The 15597-nt window shown below is 35.4% G+C and overlaps 1 non-coding gene across 1 annotated transcript; it reads left to right on the top strand.

Moving 5' to 3' along the window:
• Positions 1 to 2136: 2136 nt before the first annotated feature.
• On the top strand, positions 2137 to 2243 carry LOC136225131 (small nucleolar RNA R71). The gene has a single exon (XR_010686864.1). It is a non-coding gene; the product is annotated as a small nucleolar RNA R71 (small nucleolar RNA).
• The last annotated feature ends 13354 nt before the right edge of the window (positions 2244 to 15597 follow it).

Genomic DNA, 15597 nt, shown 5'->3' with positions numbered 1-15597 from the left:
TCATTCCTTACTACAGTTATGCCTCCCTTTTTGGGTACACAATGGATTGGACTAACCCATTCACTATCCGAAATAGGATAAATGATTCCATTGTCTAAAAGTTTAGTAATCTCATTTTTGACTACTTCTTTCATATTCGGATTTAAACGTCTTTGTCTATCCGCTTTAGGTGGCTTATCTTCTTCTAAGTGAATCCTATGCATTACAATACTAGGATTAATTCCTTTTAAATCTGAAATTTGCCATCCCATACTTCCTATTCTATTTTTAACAACTTCTTTCAATTTTTCTTCTTGATTTTCTGTTAATTTGTTAGAGATGATTATAGGTAGAGTATCACTTCCGCCTAGGAAAGTGTATCTCAGATGGTTTGGTAATTCTTTAAGTTCTAATTTAGGTGGAACTATTACTGAAGGCGGAACTGGTCCATCTTCTCGAATCAAAGGCTCAGGGTCCTTATCTTCTAATTCTTCACCCATTATAGGTTCTATTATTTCTTCTCTTTGAACAATGTCATTAACACATTCTTCAATTAAATCAAGTTTCATACAAGCGAAATCCTCCATAGGATATTTCATCGCTTGATTCATATCGAACTCGATCTTATCGTCACCTATTCTTAAAACTACTTTTCCTTCCGACACATCAACTAGAGCACATCCCGTGTTCATGAACGGTCTACCAAAGATTAGCGGACAATTAGCATCATAAGCAAAATCTAAGATGACAAAATCAGTAGGAAAAATAAATTTGTCAACTTTCACTAAGACGTCCTCAATTATACCATATGGTCTTTTAGTGGATTGATCCGCTAATTGCAAAACCATATTGGTACGCTTGATGTCTTCTTCTAAACCTAATTTTTCAAAAATAGACAATGGCATCAAGTTTATACTAGCTCCTAAATCGCAAAGACAACTTGGGAATTCCATATTTCCCAATGTACACGGAATGGTAAAGCATCCGGGATCTTTGAGTTTAGTAGGTAATTTGCTTGATACTATCGAACTACAATCTTCAGAAAGAGAAATGAATGAAATTCGTTCCCAACTAATCTTTTTTGAAATTAAATCTTTCAAGAATTTTCCATAGTTAGGAATTTGCGTAATTGCATCCATGAATGTTAAATTTATATGCAAATTCTTAAGTTTGTCTAAAAATGATAAAAGTTGTTTATCATGGTCCTTATTTCGGACCCTATGTGGAAAAGGTGGTTTTGGTACAAAAGGTTTCGGATTAGAGTCAATTTTTATATCTTTTTGTTTTAATGTATCTTCTTTGGATTTTGGTAAATCATTTCCAGGTAAAGTTGAATTTCTGGGCATTTCCGGACCTATGTAGTTTTTCCCTGAACGAAGAGTGATAGCCTTAACATGCTCTTTCGGATTTTCTTCCGTTTGGCTGGGAAGACTTCCCTCTTTGCGGGATGGAATTGATTTAGCAAGCTGTCCAATTTGAACCTCCAAATTATGGATGCTAGATGATTGGTTTTTGATAAGCTGATCGAATTTACTTTCGATCCGTTTAAAACCATCATCTTGATTACTTACCTTTCCATTCATATCATCTATAAATTTGTCAATTTTTGAAGATAAAGTGCTAATCGTATCTCTTGTTTGATTTTGATAATTATTTATACGATATTGATTAGCATTTGCATTATTATTATTATTACCATCTTTCCAATTAAAGTTAGGATGATTTCTCCATCCAGGATTATAAGTATTAGAATAAGGATTAGTAGTTTGGTTTTGTCCTTGGACAAAGTTTACCTGTTCTAACTCATTCATACCTTCGTAATCAATGTCTCTCTGGATTGGATCATTAGGATCGCATGGTGCCATAAATTTATCAATTTTGTGCGATAAGGCAGAAAATTGGTCTTGTAACATTGCTACTGGATCAAGATTCATTATACCGTTAACCGATGATGTACCTGAGGATGATGGTTTCGCCGTTGGTATATGTCCACGCTCTGCGGGCCACATACTGCTGTTGATTGCCATTTCCTCCAAAAGTTCTCTTGCTTGGGCGGACGTCTTCTTCATAAATAACCCTCCAGACATAGCATCTAATGAACCTCTAGTCGTAGGATTTAATCCATTATAGAATGTCTGCATTAAAAGTGCATCTGGCAGTTGGTGGTGTGGGCATAAACGTTGAAGTTCTTTAAAACGTTCCCAAGCTTCATAAAGAGTTTCATTATTATTTTGGGTAAAAGATGTCAACTCTTTGATGACTCTTGCGGTTTTTGCTAAAGGAAAATATTTTGATAAAAACGCTTGGGCTAATTGGTCCCAAGTTTCAAATGTTGCAGCAGGCATAGAAGTTAACCAAATTTTTGCCTTATCCTTTAAAGTGAAAGGAAAGAGGCGAAGTTTGATTGCTTCGGCTGTTACATCAGTAATTTTAAAAGTATCACAAATTTCTAAGAAATTTGTCAAATGTGCATTAGGGTTTTCGTTAGGTAGTCCATAAAACGTTACGTTGTTTTGCAACATATTAAGCAAAGCAGGCTTAATTTCAAATTGATTTGCGTTTATACGGGGTCTAACTACACTATTAGTTACACCGGCCATTCCTGGCCTAGCATAATCCATAAGTGTCGGTGGATCGGCCATATTTTCTGGCTGGACTACTTTGGTTTTTAAGGGTGTTTTGTCTTTGTTTTTGTTGTTTTTCTTGTTTTTCTTAAGTGTTCTTTCAATTTCTGGATCAAGAGGGTCTGGTGGTGTGCCCGAACTTCGCGAACTGCGCATGAACTTGAAATTGTTACACGAGCCAAACTACCTTCAAAACAAAATTGAAAACAAATATGTTATATAACTGAAAATAAATAAAATATAAAAATTGTATAAAAATAATGTGTAAACCTAGATTCGAAAATAAAATACGAAAAATAAAAATTTTGTCAAAAATTTTGGCGTATCCCCGGCAACGGCGCCAAAAACTTGTTGAGCGATTTCCGCAAGTGCACGGTTTCGCTTGTAGTAATAAAAATATCGATCCCACAGGGATACGTTTTTTAACGAAAAAACTTATTTTTGAATCTGTTAATTTCGAACTTGTTAGATTTACTATTGAATGTAAATGAAAAGTGAAATTTGTCTAATTGAATTTAGGAAATTGTTTAATTGAGTTTGTGAACTTTGAATACTTGAAAATGCTGGAATAAGATTTTATATTTAGAATATATCGATTGTTAGAAAGATCTTCTGATTTTAAGGGTGAATTTTACAAAACAGGAACATTTAGAACTTTTTAGAAAAACGAATGAATTTATTCATTTGCATTAAGCAAAGAAAAAAACTTAAACTTTGTATCAATTATGATGATGAAATAAATGACGGAACCTCTAATTAATTGGCTTTGAACGCGACAAAACCCTTTCGGGATAGTTGCCCTTACTCAAATTAAAACTCTTTCGAGATGATAATTTGCCTAAGTGTTCAACAAAGTTTCCTTGTAATGATTTTGAATTCAACTGCGTATTAATGAAAACACCAGCCTCACTTATATTGGATTGGTTACCATAAGTGCTGCATAACGATTTGTCGAATAGAACGGACTTTATTAGATGAAATATAAATTGATACAAGTTTACAGAGAACAAGGAGCATCGAGTTCTTCGAGGGCGTGCAAGTGAACGGCTTGATCGGTTCCTTTCCTTGGGTTTCCTAAGAGGTTGTCAGGCTCAGGGGCGAACACTCTACTCAATCTTCTCGCTGTAACTTCGTAATAGGGATTCGGTCGGCCACTACCATGATGCAAACTAAAACTGGAACAATGTCTAAACGCTACTGAGTTGTAATTAAACTATAAACAATATGTGTACCTCATCTTGTTTTGTACAGAATCTAATTTCTAACTCTCGAAATGTTTTACTTAGAACTTAGACATAAGTTCTACGCTCTGATTCTATATCTATATTATAACATTTCATTACATTTTTTCTCAACATCAACTCTTTATTTATAGATGTTGAAGGGTTGTGTTTGAAGTGATGTATCCGTTGGTTAAGAGTCGTGTCCGTTGTGAAAGGACGTCTTTATCCACTTGAACGAACGTGTTTCTTGGATTTCAGCATGTGTTAAATGCATTTGGTAAATTTTCTGCACTTACCGAGGATAGGAATCCTCGGCCGTGAATGACGTAGCATTAAGTTGAACGTTGGACGAAGGGGAGAAATGGCTAAACCACGCGTGTCGCGGTCGCGGGTGGTGGATTCGCGGTCACGGCTTGGTGAGTTTTCCGTTTCTTTGCTTTCGTTCGTGTCCTCGACTTGGTGCTTTCGATTTACGTCGTCTTTGACTCCTTTTGTAGGGTTTTTCTTCTGTTTTAGATCCTTTTTCGTTCCTATTTGGATTTTACCAAATATTTAGGTACCTTGCAAGAAAGAAAGATATTCGAGAGTAAAAGTAATATAAACAGATATAAATAACACGAATTTGTAATAAAAATGATATAAATATTAATGATATTTTAGGTATATTTTGGGCTTAACAAATCTCCACACTTAATCTTTTGCTAGTCCCGAGCAAAATTTCACTGAATTTATTCCTTAACTAATCTCTTTATGAAAATAAAACATATATCTTTGTGTTTACCTTTTAAATTAGTTAAGCCGAAAAGACTAACTTCGCATGGCAAATTTATACGCAAAATATCAAACTTACTTAGTATAAATACGATATATCATTCGTCTTGTATTTCAATGTTTAAATTGAAGTATTCGGGACGATGTAAGCACGCATGTTATTGAGTTTTTCATCTCAAGGCATTTCAAAGCACCAAATTTCCTTTTCCAAACTTGAATTATTATATATGAGTATAAAGTTTAATTTATTTGCTTAGTTACGCCTGTGATAAGGGTGGTCTCGATCGTAACTTTATATGCATTTGATTTGTGTTCGCTTAAGAGGTACCGACCATGCCATGGGTGGACGCAATCGTTACTTTAAACTTTAAACACGCTTAATTTTTTCTTATTTAAACGTTCCTTTCATACCTCGATTGTGATAAGGGTGGTCGCAACCGTGGCCAAAAGTACGCTTTACTTATTAATTTCTTCCCTTTCATACCTCGACTGTGATAAGGTTGGTCTCAATCGTGGCCAAAAGTTAAGAATACGATTTATTGATTATAAATTGTAAATTGGGAAAAAGAAAATTAGCACATTCATCCTATATTGACTTAAAATTCAACATGTATTATGGCTATAGTTTCCTTAAAAACTTCAATTGGTGTTAATGTAAGACAAAATCAAAACCGAGCTAAAAATTGTTAGTTCAATTTAATGCCTATAAACCTAATTGAAAATTTAAAATAAGATTTATTGTATCATGAATTTCATGATTATAAAATAGAGATTGAAAATAAAGAATTTATTACTTAAATACATTCACTCGAGACAATTTTTTTACTTAAAATAGTGTCGAAGATTTGTGAAAAATATTTTGAAAAATATTACCCGTATAGAAATATTTATTTCTATCGATAATGATAACCTAAAAATAATCATAAAAATTTTAACTTATGATTAATTTCTAAATGTAAAAATGATATTTCATAAAAAATGTTAAGTTTTTTCATTTGTTGCAATATACTTAAAAGTGTCGCAATATACGTTGCATTTTGTATTTTTGAAAACAAACAAGTGTTGCATACATTCATTCATTCATTTGCATACATTCGTTCATTCATTCGTTTGTATAAAAATGATATATGTGTATATCTCCTCCCACACTTAAATTGGACCATGTCCTCATTGGTGCAAAAATGGAGATAAAACATTGAAGATAAAACAAACGGAAATAAATGAAAGATATAGCAAAGAAAACATGCATCATAAAATTAAATTAAAATTGAAATTGTACGAAACATAAGAAAATAAAAAATGTACGAAACTGAAATTAAAACAAGATAAGATAAAAATAAAAGATAAAACCTAAGCATGCGGCGGGGAATCCGGAGGTGTTGGTGAAGTTTCCACATTTCGGCGGTGGAAAAACGAAAGCATCCGGTGCCGAGTCGATCTTTGCGCACGCCTCAAAGTATTGAGGTTGTCATTCATCACCATGTTGTTCTCCACCAAATCATCAATTCTCAAATTCATTTGTCGATTATTGGTATTGATTTGGTTCAAAATTCTCCTTAAATCCACCGGATCATTATCTTGTGTTGCTTGGGCTTGTGGTGCATCTTCCGCTCCTTCCTCCGCACCTCCTTCTTCGGTATCTACATTTTGGGAACTAGAAACACCTCCACCCATAGTGCCACGAAGATGTGCAATATGGGTAGCATAAGAAATAAAAACGGGAGGAGCCGCATAAACCAATAAATGAGCCCGCTCAAGAGCCGCAATGTCCAAAACCGGAACATATCCATGGTAGGTGGACATATCATAAGTTGCTAATTCATCCCGTGCTCCTAAAACAATAGCGGTGATTAAATTACCGAGAGGGACTTGAGTGGTGTGAGCCCTCGAAGCACGATACAAATTGTCAAATATCATTCCAATGCTATCAACCCTTAAACCCTTGAACAAACAATCCCAAACAAACAAATCCCGGACTTGAATTTTTGAACTCTCAACACGACTAAAAAGTGAAAAACTCAAATACTTATGAAAGAAGAACACACAATTGTCCTTAATCAACTTGCTCGAAGTGTTTTTAGAGTCAAATGAAGTTTGGTCGGAAAGAGTTTGCCAAAAAGAGTTATTGTCAAAATCCCGAGGGTTATCATAAAAATCACTAGTAGGGAAACCAAACATATTTCCCATAGCCTCATAATCTATGGTATAGGTAGTACCATTATTCCGAAAAGAAATTTCTATCCTCTTTTTGTTCATCTTTAAAGTAACCAAAAACTCAACCACATACTCTTGAATTTGGGGAAAACGCATAGAAGCAAAAGTTTCCCATCCCAAAGTTTCAATAAAAGCAGTAATTTGTGTAGTGAAGTTCAACTTCCTTACCGAATCAAAGTCAAGAAACTGCATGTCCACGAACTTACGATTAGCGTTTGAAAAGTGCTTGAAACGTCCAACTTCTTCCTCAGAATGAATGTCGAAATAAGCCCCGCAACCAATCCTTAGGCGATTAGCCTCAGTGATAGCCGGCTTGTGTCCAACACGCTTTGCTCTAGGCATGGTTATGGTGTTTAGGGTTTAGAGAAAAAGATGAAAAGAGATAAAAGCTTGAGGTTGAAGAAGAAGTAGAAGTGTTGTATGGAGACTTGAAGTTGAAAGGGTTAGGTGATTGAAAAGGGTAATGATGAAATTGGGAAGAGTAAAAGTAAGGTATTGGGAAGAGGTAAGAGTAGGGGATTGGTTAAAATTTGAGGTGATGTAAGGTTTGTGTAAGTAATAGGTATATATAGGGTTGAATAGGAAGATTAATAGGTAGAGTAGGAATAGGAAGAGGAATAGGTAGAGGTTGAATAGGAAAAGGTGGAAAAATAGGCCAAAAAATCCGGACTAGGTGTTGCAGAATCACGCGTGTCGCGACCGAGGATGCGCATCCGCGGCCGCGAATCGCGTGTTTCAGCCAATTTTCCTTTGTATTTTGGAAGGATTTTTGCTAAAGTTACCGAGGATCGCACCATTCTCGGCCGCGGATCACGTCTGGCAGCGAATTGTTCTCTGAATTTTGAAGGAAATTGCTGAAGTTACCGAGAATTCAATAATTCTCGGCCGCGGATCACCCTATGGTCACCCAAATTCTGTATAGTAACTCCTATTTGTGTAATTTCTTAATAAATCCTATCCTGAACTCCTTGAAAATGTTATCTGTACTCAAAAACATAAATGTAAAACATTAAATGATAAGGAAAACCAAAGGTTTATCCTTATTAATGGGAAAAATAAATGAAAATGCTTTAATTAACGAATGTTAAATTAATAATAGGAAAGGTTTGGAACTCAAATTAATTGAAGCATTTATGTTCATTTATTAATGTAAGTTAAATGAATCTTTATTTAAGGAATTGAAACTTAGTTATTAACATTTAATTAGTAATGAATGGATTAAGTTTGCATTTAATAGATTCATAAGTGTAGAATACTGAGTTTTAATGTTAGTGTAACCATATAATAAAAAACAAGATATAATGCAAAAGAGAAAGTTTTATTGAAATAGAAATATGTACAACATATTTACAAACAAAATAAACAAAAGCTATGCTAAAAATTCGTCCCTTTCAATCGGGATTTTCTTAGCCCTATAGCGGTCTATTTTCATCTGCACGAAGGCTTGACGTTCTGGTGCAGAAAGAAAATTTGGTCCCGATCGAAAAACTCGTTTCACTAGACCTTCGTATTCTAAAAATTCATAGTCTAGCATCGGGAAAGATTCAGCATCACTCCAAGGAACAGAAATACTTCCCTTGGTCCCTAGTATTATTCCACATATAATATTCCCGAACCCAACCTTCTTAGCCTTGGATCTAGATGCGGCAACAAGACCCTCCATCAGAATTTTTGAAGAATCAACCACGTTGCCTTGAAATATATCTCCAAGTACATAAAGATCAGATTCTTGGACGACACTACTGAACGTGCGACCGAACAGGCTGTGACTCAGAAACTTATGCAAATATAGCATAGAGTTGGAATAAAAAGACTTATTATAGGCAAGTTTAGGGTTGAAAGGCCAAATGCCGGTGAGCATTCGCCAAATATCAGTGGATGTCATATCTCTTCCATGATGACGTTTGGTAGTATCCTTCAAGGGAAAACCAAACCAAGCATGCAATTCAGGATATCCAAAAGTGAAAGTTTTGCCATCCCGACGGAAACTAAGACGCACCCGACGCTTGTTAACAAAACGAACCGTACAGAAGAACTCTAATATCCAGTCTCCAATTATAGGAAACTTCATATCAACAAATCTGGTCCATCCTAAGCGTTCCATGTAGCGACTCATATCTTCTTTGATTCCCAACTGATCGTTAAGAAAGTCATCCATGTATAACATTCTGACAAAGAATGTGTATCGAAGCCTCAAGAAGCGCCTTCCCTCATCATGATTGAAGATGGGAAAGTTACATCCATAACGCTCTGATATATCTGTATTTTTAGTGCGTGAAGCAACAACTTTCTTAGGATGAGTGTTTGTGGAAGCCATGATGTTTGGAATGAGTAAGGAAGAAAGGTTCTGAACTTAATTTCTGGGTAGAGGAAATTGGAAGAAAATCAGAGAATTGTTCTGACAGAGATGAAAAAGAAAGTGACAGAAAACTGAACCTCTAGAACCTATTTATAAAATCCTAGGATGAAAAGAGGTGTTATTTTGAGGTGAAAAGGCATGAAACAGACCTTTTAAAAATGAAGAAACGCAACTATTCGTTTCCGAAGAGTTGTGTCTGCTGAAAAGTTGAAGAACAAGGGTCAATTACTGCACAAATTCCCCGAGTCGCGACCGAGGATGCTGACCCGCGGTCGCGACACGCTGATTTCCTTGCGGAAATCAGTTGTCAAAAACCCCTAATTTCTGATCCTCTACCGAGAATCCTCATCCTCGGTAAGTTCAGAAATTTTCCTGTCAATTTGAAACCTATTGAAGTCAGAATTCTCAACTGAGAATCCCAAATCCTCTATAAGTCCAGAAATTTTCCTAGCCACTAGTCATACCCCAAATCCTCAACTGAGAATTTTAAATTCTCTATAAGTCCAGAAATTTTCCTACCTTCTCAAGAATTCTACATATTTGAATTCTCAACTGAGAATTTCAAATTCTCAACTGAGAATCACTAAATTTCTTCTAATTCTCATTAAATTCCTAAAAATTAATTAAAATCATGACTTGAATATATTTTTATATATCTAAAATTCTAATATAAAATGATATAATTTAAAACAAAACAAAATAAAAATAAAAATAAAAATAATAAAAACTAACTATTAGAAAAATGAAATGATTTATATGTCAGGAAATCTTGTTACGAAATTAGTTCCTATTTCGGAAATATTTTCGTAATAAATTTTACATCGATTACCGTTAACTTTAAAACGATTACCGTTGGTTTCCTCAAGTTCCAAAGAACCATAGTCGAATGTTTTGACGACTAAATACAGTCAGGTCCATCTGGACTTAAGTTTTCCTGGAAATATACGAAGCCGTGAATTAAATAACAGCACCTTATCTCCAACATTAAAGTGCTTGACTTTGATCTTGGCATCGTGCCATTTTTTCACTCTTTCTTTATAAATCCTCGCATTCTCATACGATAGATGTCGTAACTCATCTAACTCATTTAAATTGAGCAAACGTTTCTTTCCTGCTTGTTGTAAATCAAAATTAAGTTTTCTAATAGCCCAATAGGCTTTATGTTCTAATTCTACTGGTAAATGACATGCTTTTCCATACACTAACCGATATGGAGTCATTCCTATTGGTGATTTAAATGCAGTACGGTATGCCCATAGCGCATTATCGAGTTTTTGTGACCAATCTTTTCTTGATGACGAAACAGTTTTCTCTAGAATCCATTTGAGTTCTCTATTTGAGATCTCCGCCTGACCATTCGACTGAGGATGGTATGGCGTTGACACGCGGTGGCGTACTCCATATTTTTTCATAAGCATATCAAAATTCTGATTTATGAAATGGGTACCGCCATCACTGACAACGAATCTAGGACAACCAAATCTACAAAATATATCGTCAAGAAAATTAACAACTACTTTAGAATCATTCGTAGGGGTTGCAATTGCTTCAACCCACTTCGAAACATAATCAACGGCTACTAATATGTAAGTTTTACCGTTGGAAGGCGGAAAAGGTCCCATGAAATCAATTCCCCACATGTCGAAGATTTCAACTTCCAACACGTTTTTGAGGGGCATCTCATCTTTTCTTCCTAAATTTCCCGTTCTTTGGCATTTATCACAACGAGTAATAAATGAACCAACGTCCTTAAACATCATAGGCCAAAAGAAACCACATTCCAATATTTTAGCTACCGTTTTATTAACTCCATTATGTCCTCCATATGAGCTGGAATGACATTCCGTTATTATAGATTCATTTTCATTTTCTCCGACGCATCTCCTAATTATCCCGTTACCACATGATTTAAATAGAAAGGGATCTTCCCAAAAATATTGTTTAATATCGAAGAAAAATTTCTTCCTTTGTTGGGAAGATAATCCTTCCGGAACGATATTGGTTGCAAGATAATTAGCAAAATCTGCATACCATGGTGACATGATACTTTCTACCTGATAGAGATGATCATCGGGGAAATCATCTCGTATACTGACAGTTTCACCTATAGGACCGTTTTCATCTTCTAGTCTTGATAGGGTTTTTCTTCTGTTTTAGATCCTTTTTCGTTCCTATTTGGATTTTACCAAATATTTAGGTACCTTGCAAGAAAGAAAGATATTCGAGAGTAAAAGTAATCTAAACAGATATAAATAACACGAATTTGTAATAAAAATGATATAAATATTAATGATATTTTAGGTATATTTTGGGCATAACACTTATCATAAAAATCAGAAGTAGGGAAGCCAAACATGTTTCCCATTGCTTCATAATCAATGGTGTAAGTGGTACCATTATTCCTAAAAGAGATTGAGGTTTTCTTCTTGTTCATGGTCAAAGTGACCAAAAATTCCACCACATATTCATTAATACGCAGAAAACGCATATTAACGAATTCTTGCCAACCCAACGCCTCAATAAAAGCATCAATTCTAGTAGAGAAATTCAATGCTCTTACCGAATGGAAGTCTAGGAAGTGCATACCACAAATTGGCGGTCGGCGTGTGAAAAATGTTTGAAACGAGCGGCTTCCTCCTGCGAAGCGATGTCGAAATAAGCTCCACATTGAACCCAAAGGCAATTAGCTTCCGTAACAGCGGGCTTGTTACCAACACGCTTAGTCCTTACCGTGGTAATGGTATTTAGGGTTTGAGAAGAAGAAGAAGAAGAAAAAGGAATTGAGAGAAAGAGCAAAGCTTGAAGATGAGTTTGGGAGTTGTAATTGGAAGTGATTGAATGGAAAAGAGGATAGAAATTCGAGTGAATAAATTGGGAAGAGTAAAAGTAGGTTTTTGGGGAAGAGTTTGGAGTAACGGATTGGGTAAAAATAGAGGTGATGTGAGGTTTGTGTAAGAGGTAGGGTTATATAGGGTGATTAGGTAGATGTATAGGTAGAATAGAAATAGGAATAGGCAAAAATTGTGTCAAAATCAGAATCAAAAGGGCATATAACACGCGTGTCGCGACCGCGAATAGCAAAGCCGCGGCCGCGGCACGCGACTTTCAGGGAATTTTTGCCCTGAAATCCGTCTGTTTTTGCTGCTCATACCGAGAATTATTAATTCTCGGTAGAGAATTAGTCAAAACTGGCTATTTGGATGCCTAATGACGTGGTTTGTGCAATTTTGTTGATGGATTGGTTCCTGAATGTAATATAAAGTGTCCCTGCACTTAAAAACTAAAATAAATGACATTAATGGCAAGGAAAACCAAAGGTTTAACCTTAATAATTTGAATTAAAGTGTAATAAATTGGTTATGAAGAATTAATGAAACTTAAATGTTCATTTATGCATATAAGTTAAAAGAATTATATTAAGTGCATATAAATATATATATTTTTTTTTGAAATAAGACTTCATTAATGAGCCAATAGGCAAAGAATAGTAATTACACTCTCTAAACAGATTGGAACAGAATCAAAAATCACAGGACTATTAGCAAAACGAGCTTGCCGGGCAAGAATGTGGGCAGCCTCATTAGCTTGTCTCCGCGAAAAGGTGAACGAGAATGAGCCACGAGAAGAAAGAATAGACCGACACCTACCAATAATATCCCCAAGTTCAAAAACATCAAGATCAACAGAACCAATAACATCCACAACCAATTTGGAATCCGACACAAAAATCATCTCATCAAAACCACAACTTACCGACCATTCCAACGCATCAAGGAGAGAAATCGCTTCACTTTCGACCACCGGGGGAAACCCGTCAATCCTCCGAACTCTCCCAGCCACGAAGCAGCCCAAAGAATCTCTAATAACAGCACTAACCCCCACCTGCCCCGTCGCCATAAAAGTGGCCACATCAACATTACACATTAGCTTACCGGGAGGAGGCGGATGCCAACGCAAACACACCGAATCTGAAACACCCACCCCATCACCAGACAACCCGCTTCTGTCCAGCCCGTTCCCCATTAATGTTTTAAACTTAATGAATGAAATTTGTGAAATTGGATTAAGTGTGAATATATGTGTTAATTAAGAAAACCATGATTGTTCAATATTATAGATTATATATAGATTTAACCATGATTATATAAGAAATAGAACAAACATATATCTAACCATTGTAAAATTAATAAATGAACTGAAATGAAATAAAAAATTTATTGAATAAAACAAAACAAAGAAAACAAAGAATGAAACTAAATAACACAAAATACACAAATATTTACAAAAATAAAACTTATAAACCTAAACTATTCTATATACTCATCCCTATCAAGCGGGATATTTCTAGCCTTAATACGATCAATTTGAAACTGCACGAAAGTTTCACGTTCCGGTGCAGACAGAAAGTGAGGCCCTGCGCGAAAGACACGTTTCACAAGTCCTTCGTGCTCGAGAAATTCATAGTCTATCGTCGGGAAGAATTCATCATCACTCCAGGGAACATCAATGGTACCCTTGGTACCAAGAATTATTCCACAGATTATATTGTCGAACCCAATCTTCTTATCCTTGGATCGAGAAGCGGCGACAATACCCTCCATTAGAATTTTTGAAGAATCTACTGCATTTCCCTGGAATATATCTCCAAAAACATAAAGATCTGTGTCACGGACCACACTACTGAATGTGCGACCGAATAAACTGTGACACAGGAATTTGTGCAAATACAGCATGGAGTTGGAGCGAAAGGAGTGATTATAGGCGAGTTTTGAATTGAATCGCCAAAATCCAGTGAGCATTCTCCAAATATATGTGGATGTCATGTCTTTTCCTGGATGACGTTTGATTGTATCCCTCGGGGGAAAACCAAACCAAGCATGCAACTCGGGAAAGCCGAAAGTGAAGATTTCGCCATCTCGACGAAAACTGAGACGTACCCGTCGTTTGTTAGTGAAACGAACGGTACATAAGAATTCGAGTATCCAGTCGCCTATTATTGGAAATCGCATTTTGGCGAATTTTGTCCACCCTAGGCATTCCATATAGCGGCTTATGTCATCACTAATGCCAAGTTGGGTGTTAAGAAATTCATCCATATACAACATTCCAGTGAAGAATTTGTAACGGAGATTCCAGTAACGCCTACCTTCATCGTTTCATCCTAAAAAGTTGTGTCTGGGCATTTGTTGCTTGAGGCAGCATTGTGCCTTGAAGGTTTGTATTTGGTAGGCATGGTGTAGAATTTAAAGAAACAAAGTTTCTATTACCTAAAGAAAAATGGTGTTTGAAGAAATCAGAAATCTGACGAAGATGAAAAGAGTTGTAAGAGGACTTGAATCTTCTAGGACTAATTTATAAGATTTTAAGATGAAAAGAGGTGTTGTTTTAATCATGAAAAGGTATAAAATTACACCTTTCGGAAACGAAGAAACTTAAGGTTTTGTTTGTCAAAGGGGTCGTCCAAAGGTTTAGGATGATTCAGACCTGAATGTGCAGGAAAAACGCGTGTCGCGATCGAGAATTCCAAATTCTCGGTCGCGACACGCTGATTTCCTTGCGGAAATCAGGCGTTGTAACCCATTTCCTGATTCACGGTAGAGAATTTATTATTCTTGGTAAGTTCAGAGAAAACCTAACCTATTTGGACAAATCTGAAAAATAGAATTCTCGGCAGAGAATTGCCTGAAACTTTAATTTCATTCTAATTTCCTAAAATTAAATCTAAAATCATGAAATAAACATATTTTATGCATTTAATTCATAACATAAAGTCATATAATCACGAAAATGGCATTTGAAAAAATAAAATAAAATAAAATAAAAATAAAATAAACTAAAATAAAATAAAATGAGCAAAAATATAAAAAGAAATAAAACAAAATAAACTGTGATCGAAAAACTGAGTGATTTATACGTCAGATAATCTAGTTACGAACGAAATTCCTATTTGTGAAATATTTTCGTAATAAATTTTACATCGATTACCATTAACTTTAAAACGAACTCCGTTAGGACCTTCCAGTTCTAAAGAACCATAATCGAATGTTTTGACGACTAAATATGGTCATATCCATCTGGACTTAAGTTTTCCTGGAAATAAACGAAGTCGTGAATTAAATAACAACACTTTATCCCCAACATTAAAGTGTTTGACTTTAATTTTGGCATCGTGCCATTTTTTCACTTTTTCTTTATAAATCTTTGCATTTTCGTAAGATAGATGGCGTAACTCATCTAACTCATTTAAATCGAGCAAACGTTTCTTACCTGCTTGTCATAAATCAAAGTTAAGTTCCCTAATAGCCCAATAGGCTTTATGTTCTAATTCGACTGGCAAATGACATGCCTTCCCATACACTAAGCGGTATGGAGTCATTCCTATTGGTGTTTTAAATGCAGTACGGTATGCCCATAACGCATTATTTAG

This window comes from Euphorbia lathyris, chromosome 3 (genome assembly GCF_963576675.1).
Source record: "Euphorbia lathyris chromosome 3, ddEupLath1.1, whole genome shotgun sequence".
NCBI classification, from domain to species: Eukaryota; Viridiplantae; Streptophyta; class Magnoliopsida; order Malpighiales; family Euphorbiaceae; genus Euphorbia; species Euphorbia lathyris.
The sequence above is the reverse complement of the archived record's forward strand: the minus strand, read 5'-3'. Positions and strand labels throughout refer to the sequence as shown.